General features: G+C 37.8%; 1 long non-coding RNA gene across 1 annotated transcript; it reads right to left on the bottom strand.

Moving 5' to 3' along the window:
* Nucleotides 1–317: 317 nt before the first annotated feature.
* LOC136443562 (uncharacterized) lies at nucleotides 318–2,287 on the bottom strand. The gene is made up of 3 exons (XR_010757173.1): nucleotides 2,153–2,287; nucleotides 1,597–1,662; nucleotides 318–579 (listed from the first exon to the last, which is right to left on the bottom strand). It is a non-coding gene; the product is annotated as an uncharacterized lncRNA (long non-coding RNA).
* Between the last annotated feature and the right edge of the window lie 6,578 nt (nucleotides 2,288–8,865).

The following is an 8,865-nucleotide window of genomic DNA, read 5'->3' as shown; positions in this document are numbered from 1 at the left end:
TTATGCAAATTAGGCCCTCATTATCATAATCTTTTGTCAGGTGTATTCACCTTTCCTATCTCAAATATAACATCCGTACCATGTAACATAAGGTACATATAACTTTCTGTAATACCATTAGTAGAGCTAGCACCGCACATCTACTTGGTTTTTGGCAGAAGAAAGAAGAAGAACAGGCAAGCAAAAACAGTATATCCCCCTTCCCACTGGAAGGGGAATATAACTACAAATGGAATGGAAAATTCCTCAGCCACCCTTCCCAAAGTCAGTCTACCAGTAAGTACCCCTGAATTCATTAAACTTATTGTTCAGGAAACTCCTAACAGAAGATGGTACAATCCAATATTGCCTTGAGCCTGTTCCGAGACAGCTCAGTTGCACATCTTTATGAAGTATGCATCTTTTATGCACTTTTACAAGGTCCTCATGGTCTGGCCATCTGTACTGGCCCGATGGTCCTGGGTCTAGGAAGGTCACAAGCACCTCCTCATCTTCCCTCTCCTTCACCTTGCCGATGTGCCATCCTTCAGGGTACTCAAGGGCAACTGCCAACCATCATTCTGTCTTCTGCGGAGTGTTCTGAAAGCAAAAGCAAGAATTTGTTTTAACTAAGCATTATTGTGACACAAAGAATGGAGATGATCAATTACATAATTATTATAATTTATACTTTTAGATATATACTCACTCACTCACTCACTCATCCTTAGATATATAGAAGTATATAGAATACAACACAAACAAAAATTGTAACAACATTGATTCCAAGCTCGGATTAGACTCAGGGAGGGGACACTGGTATTGGTCAGCATAGGTTTGTTTGTTTGTTTGTTTATCAAGATCTCCAGATCACATGCTTATATCACCCACAGTTTTTCGTCCTTATATCCCCACAGTTTTGTCCTCATTAACATGAAATAGCCTTACACATGTTCATGTGGAAAGGACCTTATAGACTGTGCAACGTACATGTACATGTACTACCGTAGTTATGGTACGTTACTATTACAATTTAAGAGGTTTTGCCACACACACCAACTATGGTCCACTTTGGATCTTGCAAACATGTCAAGGTGCATTATGTAAAAGCCAGTTCCCATGCGTAACGAAAAATGACAGAAGTATATGTTCCTTTAGTTAGTAATGACTTTCCTTTATACAAAGAAATGAAATGGGTTACATACAGCCACACAACAGAATAAACTCCAGAAGTCATAACCCTCTTCACCTATGCTACATTTTGCGGGTCAAAATATCATTGCAATTTACCATGTGATTTATCACATGAATTTTGCATGCTGATCAGCATGGTTGAAACTGCACAGCATTGTCTTCAATTGCATCAAGCAAGTGGTGGGACAAACATAGTGACTTAACTATCATCTGTCTGTAGACTACTTTAGACAATTTATGTGCAATTTTTTCTGATCTTTGAGTGCTAGAACTAGTAAAGTAGTAGAAGGAAAAATAATCAGGTGGACCATAAAAGGTAACCCCAGCACATTTCTTCATAATAGATGTACATGCGACAAAAAACTGCTTACCATTGGGTATCCTACATTGTACATGCATCGAAGCCATTACAGAAATACTCACGGTTTTCCTTCTCTTCACTTCAGGCTCAAACGTGTCCTGCTTAGAAGAGCTTGCCCCCTCCAACTGCTATAAGTAGAACATGATAATTTTCACACAGTCAACCTTTGTTGTGCATAATGATGTAAATCACATCTTTGCATAATGTGTTAAGAGCTTTGATTACATCTGAGACACAAAACCTAGTGAGTGCCAGGACTAGATTACACAGTGTGTCACATACAAGTACATGTACATCATCAGACTAGTATGATACTGATTCACAACTCGTCTTCGTACAAAGTAGGAAGCCAGGTTTGTGCTCAGTGACACTTCAGTATAAACTGAAGCCGATTTGTACTTTTAATCCATAAGTTTTTTAGATCTTGCAGAGAAAAGATAATGGCGATTCATTTTTTTAAGAAAACTAGTTCTTCTCATGGGTGAAACATTGGTCTCTGCCTATAGTATCTAGTTTTTTTTTAAATGTGGCACTTTTGATAAACAGATTGATGTCTGGCATCCCTAGTATCAGTTTATTACTGCTGTACATGCAGAATATCATGTAAGATTAACTAACCTGAATCTCCTTCTCTTTTGACGCCTGAATCTCCTTCTTTTTTGACGCCAGGTCATTTTTCAAATCCTGTAAACACAGAGAGTGGAATCTTATCCATGAACCTTACTTTCAATATTTGGTTATGCACATTGCAATCTCATTACACGTACATGCTGCACATATGACGTTTAGAGTTTTCTGATTTAGAAGAAAAAGTCTGCATCTGTAAAAGTTCTCAAAGAAACACTAATAATATTCTGTTTTTACTATCAAAATCAAACAGTACAGCTTTAATTTTGTTTCAATCTGTGCAGAATATCATGTAAGATTAACTAACCTGAATCTCCTTCTCTTTTGACGCCAGGTCATTTTTCAAATCCTGTAAACACAGAGAGTGGAATAGGTGTCCATGAACCTTACTTTCACGATTTGGTTATGCACATTGCAATCTCATTGCCAAGCTTCAAAGATATGACTTTTAAGGGGCATTGCCAAGGAACTGATGCTGCAGTGATACTTTTAGAGCATACATGTTGTACAATACTTAACTTCAATCAGTACATACATGTAGTAGTATGCATTTTTCACCCTCCTCCACAGGCCCGACTCGCTTGGTACTTTACCTCCCGTATCCGCCCTGCTATTCCAAACCGGTATTCTGACGACGTTACTACCAAAACATTATTCAGCCAACTGCATGTAGAAGGTTGGCTTAAGCTCATCTAGTGGAAACTGCAAAGCTCGCTGGGAAGCTATGACTCTTACATCGCTACTTTGGGTTCAGAACAAAATAATGTATGTTTGTGCCAAATAAGGCATCATTATCAACATTCTTCTTGATTACTCTGGTGAGGTACAATCAATAAAGTTTGTTTTGCTTTCATTTGCATTTTTTACTTTACCTGTCTCAACTGGTTATTTTCTTCCTCCAGCCTGGTGATTGTTTCTTTCAATCCGGTGTTTTCTTCCTCTAACGTAGCATTTTGATTCTGCATATAGATTGATGTAGTGAGTAATTGAGGCAGTCTACCTGTCTTGTACACAATGTAGCTGTCAGGTTGAATATTCAGTGTATCATCACCTGCTCCTTCATACAAATACATACATATGAAGGGCACCTTTTTTTTCATTGGCAGCAGATGTTATTTCATCCTGAACTTACACATGCTGAATAATATTTTAAATGCCATTCCATTTTCAGATTATGATATTACCTGGATTTTGTTGAAATACATGACAAGGATAATGATGACATTGAAGTACTGGATTATAAAATTTCCTTTGGTCTAATTTGGGCCTTTTGCTACTATTAGAAAATTGTACTTACTTCCGCTGCTTTCAAATTAGCTACTAGGACGCGCCGTTCCTGTCGCATGTATTTGTCGTTGTCATGGCCAGCCCTCTTCCTATTGTGCTAAATGGTAAAGGATAAAGAAGTTACAGTTACTGTAACAGTTACTATGATTCAGTACATTAGTAATTGTTAAACTGCACAACTAACTCATGAGAATGTAATTCACATTTCATCTTAGACTCATAGAATAAGAGAGGTATAGGCAGACACATAATGCAGACAAAAATGTAATTAAACTTGAGTCATTTGCTACCAGGATATGCAAGCAAAGAGAAACATATGTGGCTTAGAGACTTGTGTCATTTGCTACCAGGATATGCAAGCAAAGAGAAACATATGTGGCTTAGAGGCTTGACAGCACTCACCTTGACCTCCTCGCACCGCCGCCTAAAGTCGTAGAGAGACTTGACAGACTCTCTGCGGTTGAAGCTGAAGAGGAGCTTGTAAGTATCCTCCTCAGGTACACCATTAAGTCCTGCAAACAGTGGCTGGTTCACATCTGTTGACGGCTGGTGTTCAAACATTCCTTTTTTCCACTGCTGCATAATACCTTCCGCCTCCTTAAAACAGCGAGGGCTTAGGGTGGCCACCGTCTTGTGCGTGCACATATTTGCTGACACGTACTCCTTCTGGAATATTGAACGGAATGGTTATTATAATTATGTATTTTGCTACTAACCCCCACCCCACCCCGCACACTCACAAACCACCAACACCACATGTTTACAATGTTTATTATAGTCATCTCTGCAATTATTTGACAACACATGTATTTTCCATATTCCAAGAATATACCAACCAATCTAAACTTATATGCCATTACTGACACGAAATATATAGCCTCCTGATAATGGTATACTCGTGCAACCATGTACAGAGTTCAGTTGTAACATTGGCACAGGAAGGGTAAAAAGTCCAGACAACTACAACTGTGTCTGAAAAATAATTCTCTTGTGCTCACCGGTTTACCAGTAAGGCTCTCAATGTCCCTTATCCAACTTTTTAGTCTTCTTTTAAGTGGTTGATCAGGACATACATCCCCAGTTTTGATCTGTGGATGACTGTCTCGCATCTTGTGGACAGTGGTGTAAAATCCTAGTACATCATCCCGAGGATCATCCAAAACCTCTTCTTCAACTGTGTCTACCTGCAAAGATCATATGGCTCATAATTAATTCTACAACATATGATATAAGAGCAAGCAATTACATGTAACATTTAATATTGAATGCCTTGTACCATAGTATGTGTTACAAATCTAACTTTTTTATCTGCCTAAAAATTATATGATATCACACTAAGTTGCCACAAGTTGACATATATACATTCCATTATACTTATCTGTGTCATACCATACACCTAGGGAGGGTAATGATTTGCACTCTTAGAGGATATGGTCCATAATGATTTCATCCATTTATCTATCCGTTAATATATCTTTGTTATTTCATTTCTTTTCTTGTTTGATGGCGCGTTTACATAAGTTGACATAACTTGAGTGCACCATTATCTTGTCTTTGTTTGATAATAAAGGTTATATATTTTTTTAATAGAAAAAACTTTATGATTGCATTGCTCATGCGTTGTTTAGTTTGACTGCAGTCACCCTATATAATAATTGTTAAGTATCTATGTGGCTCAAAAACAAAAGAGGTTTCTTGGCACTGTATTGCTGCCTGTAAAAACGTTTGAGAGCTCAAAGATGTACATACTTCATTATCATCTTGAAATTCAAAGGGGTCAGGTGTTGGCGCTGTCTTGGAAATCCTATAGAAAGCTTCCGCAAAGCCTGTGGGATCATCCAGGAAGTCTTCGAGTTCTTGCCATGGTGTTGCTGCTTCGGCCAAGAATTCTCCAAGGCTTGCAATCATTGATGGTGCGTTGGTGAACTGCAACGAAATAAAGAATAAGTTAAGCCACAATGCGGGTTTTTTTTTTGGTGTTTTCTTGTGGGGCATTGAACTCTAATTAAAATTATTCAACGCAGTCTGAGTGTTTCCGCTAAACTGACGGCCGTAAGACGATCTATAGAGGGCCCTTGTGCCGACATTAGCGCTAGCCTAGCGGAATTTTCCTACCACGAATATACGAATTCATTTATTTTCTATGCCACAGAAACATTCAGAAGAGACTTGGCTAAATTGTTATCGATACCGTTGTGAAGGCCGCTAAGAATTGCTTTAAATGTTCCAAGACGCGGTTTATTTTATGTACCTTACGTCGCAGCCTTCAAACTTTCTGAGAAACTCCCGCCATCTTGTTCACGTGAAACACATATGCTTTCTTTACATCAACCAATCAGAGTACAGGTTTTCTGAGGTAAGCCAATCAGAGCTGTATGTTATAACTTACATTGAGTTTCCCCAAACTACAAAAAGTATCATCCTTGGAACAGAAATTTCGTCGTAAATACTGTACACAAGTGTATTAGTTATATAGTCCAGACTAAGAAAGTGACTCACTTCTTGTGGCCCTGCCGCTGCTGGTGATGATCTGTAGGTCTTTAGTGGAAACATTTGTGAGAAAGAAAATGAACATTGTTAAGTTTTATAACGTTATGTGGTGTTGATACGCAGTTTTGATATGCAATTTGCTTGATTGCCAAATGCATCATCTTTTTATCACATAATTTACATCTTACATTGTAAAAAAAAAGAAGATATCTACTAGTATTTTAGTTTGTCAAGACTAATATAATAAAGTGACTCACTCCTTCCCATCAGCCTTGTCCCCATCTTTGCCATTGGCAAGCTGCCAAGCAGTATTTCTGTAACGAAAACATTAGAAAAGAACATTCTTAAGTTTTTTTGTATGTAATGTGATGTTGCTACACAGAATGCATATATAATTTGTATAGAGTTCTTAATATATAAATATATTTAAATTCAGCACCAAGGACAGCATTTTTTGTAGAAAAACAGATATTTTATTTTAAATTATATATATTGGTAAATTCAAATTGTTGTTATAATAAAGTGACTCACTCCTTCCCATCAGCCGTGTCCCCATATTTGCCATTGGCAAGCTGCCAAGCAGCTTGTATAACCAATAATAATTTTGTATTTGTATTGTATCTTATAACTGTAGACAGGATTCTTAATGCTTGTACATTTTGCAGAGGTGGTCACATGTACAGGTTTGACTGCGGTGGTCCTTATGAAGAGATACTTGTACACAAATGGACACCGACGTCTTTAATCGTATACAATTATGTTGCCAAAATTTTCTCCCAGATAAACATGTAAGCCATGACTTCTTTCAATGACAGCATTTGCTCTTATCATTTAAAAAGTTTCCCAAAGCTTTCAGCCGTGTCACTCTGTATAACTAGTAAGCTTCTTGTTATTCAATCAGAATTCCCGAATCATTTGGTACGTTAATGTTTCAAAAATTCAACATAACCATATTCATTTCCCACCGTATTTCATCTTAATGGTACAGTACTTTGTATTGAACTCGAGGGAGCGAACAATAAAGCTGATGCTGATAAATGTCGCTGAATGTCTAACTCTCACTTTGGGAGCATTTTCTGTTAGTACTTCCTGGAGTAATCGGCCAGCTTTAAGTTAGTTTACCAGTCTGCGTTATCAAACCTCAGCAGGGGTGTCACTTCCTCAGACAGCTAGTCTGATAGGTGCAGATGTGTCAATCCTATCATTTCCAGGCGTATACGGCTTCATTGGTCACTTTTTCTGAAAACAAATATGACATCAGTTTTCTTACCATAATCAAAACGCTTTCCATCTTGCATTGTTGAGTTTAATACTAGCATCTACAACTATTGTATTATCACAGGAGAATATTTACCTTCCAGCGTCATGGGTCGACTACACCCATACTGCCACTTGTGTACCCTAAGCCCGGCTATCCTCTCCAACTGTAGGTTTCTGGCATCTACCGATGGGTCCCCGGCACAAGGGACACGTGGTGAGCCTTCTTAGGCAGTCAAGGCACACAACGTGCCCCTGGGCACACTGCCAAATGGGGGGCAGGACGACCTCGAGACATACAGGACACTCACTGAGTCTCAGCATATAGCTGCTCGTCATCTGAAATCACAGGAATTACAACATGCTCGTAAACTGTAATGACACACCTGCCACTCGCTGTGTACGTTCCTACTGCCAGTTTTCAACATTTCTGTATATTATTTAGAAATCTGTATATCTGTGTATGTTTCTTCAATGATACATACCATTTGGCTTTTGCGTGTAGCCCGGCAGGGGGAGTGGCCGGCCCTCCTCTGTCAGATCGACACAGTTGGCCTCGTGCTCGGCCAACTCCCCCGCCATGGTCACATACCGGCTGTTAAACCAGCATGTGGCCATATCTCTCCACATGTACTGGTGCTGCTAGAGATAAGAATAAATGAAGGAATTTTCAATATAGGTACATTGTGCATTTCACTTCAAGCCATCACAGTTCTTTTGGTAATCATGTATCACTTATTATACATGAATAGATAAATAAATGTATCACGACAGTAAGAATGGTAAATACATATTAACCATGCATTTATAATATAAAAGGCATTAAAAATGTATTTCAACAGAACTCACTTTTACACATTTCATGAAATGACGCCTCATTTTGTTCTCGCTGACAACGTGTGTCATGTCAAAGGGGCAGATGTACAAAATCCCTTCCTGAGACTGTGGTGTTTTTATGGAATATTCGTTCCAAGTTCGGTAGATGACTGGTAGAAAAAGAATGACATAGATGTATTGATATGCATGGTATTATAGGCGTCTGTTGTCTTATCTGTATCAGACTCTTGCGTGCTTCAGTCGATATAACTGTAGTACTTCAGTAATAAACAAAGTAGAAACAATACTATAAACGTATGCATTATGAAAGTAAAATAAGTAAGAATAAAATCAATACTATATGCATTATGAAAGTAAAATAAGAAAATAAAATCAATACTTTAAACGTATGCATTACGAAAGTAAAATAAGTAAGAATAAAATCAATACTACAAACGTATGCATTATGAAAGTAAAATAAGTAAGAATAAAGTTAATACTATAAACGTATGCATTATGAAAGTAAAATAAGAAAGAATAAAACCAATACTATAAACGTATGCATTATGAAAGTAAAATAAGTACGAATAAAATTAATGCCTGTATTGATGTAGGTAAACGTAGAACAGGAAATAAAACTCCACTTTGGGTGAAATGCGCAAACAGAGTTCCCGTCGACGCGAAGAAAGGTTTAAGAACGGAGTGAAATTATAATTTTCAATACTTCTGAAGATAAGAATCAAAACCTAGGTAGGCAAAATTTGCACGCAGCTTCATCAAAATTAAGGAATGATTATGTAATAGATGGATGCATCACACCTGTCTACATGTAAGGTCCCGATATGCATGTAGCA

Source organism: Branchiostoma lanceolatum, chromosome 10 (genome assembly GCF_035083965.1).
Source record: "Branchiostoma lanceolatum isolate klBraLanc5 chromosome 10, klBraLanc5.hap2, whole genome shotgun sequence".
NCBI classification, from domain to species: Eukaryota; Metazoa; Chordata; class Leptocardii; order Amphioxiformes; family Branchiostomatidae; genus Branchiostoma; species Branchiostoma lanceolatum.
Note: the sequence above shows the minus strand (reverse complement) of the source record. Positions and strands in the feature narration are given on the sequence as shown.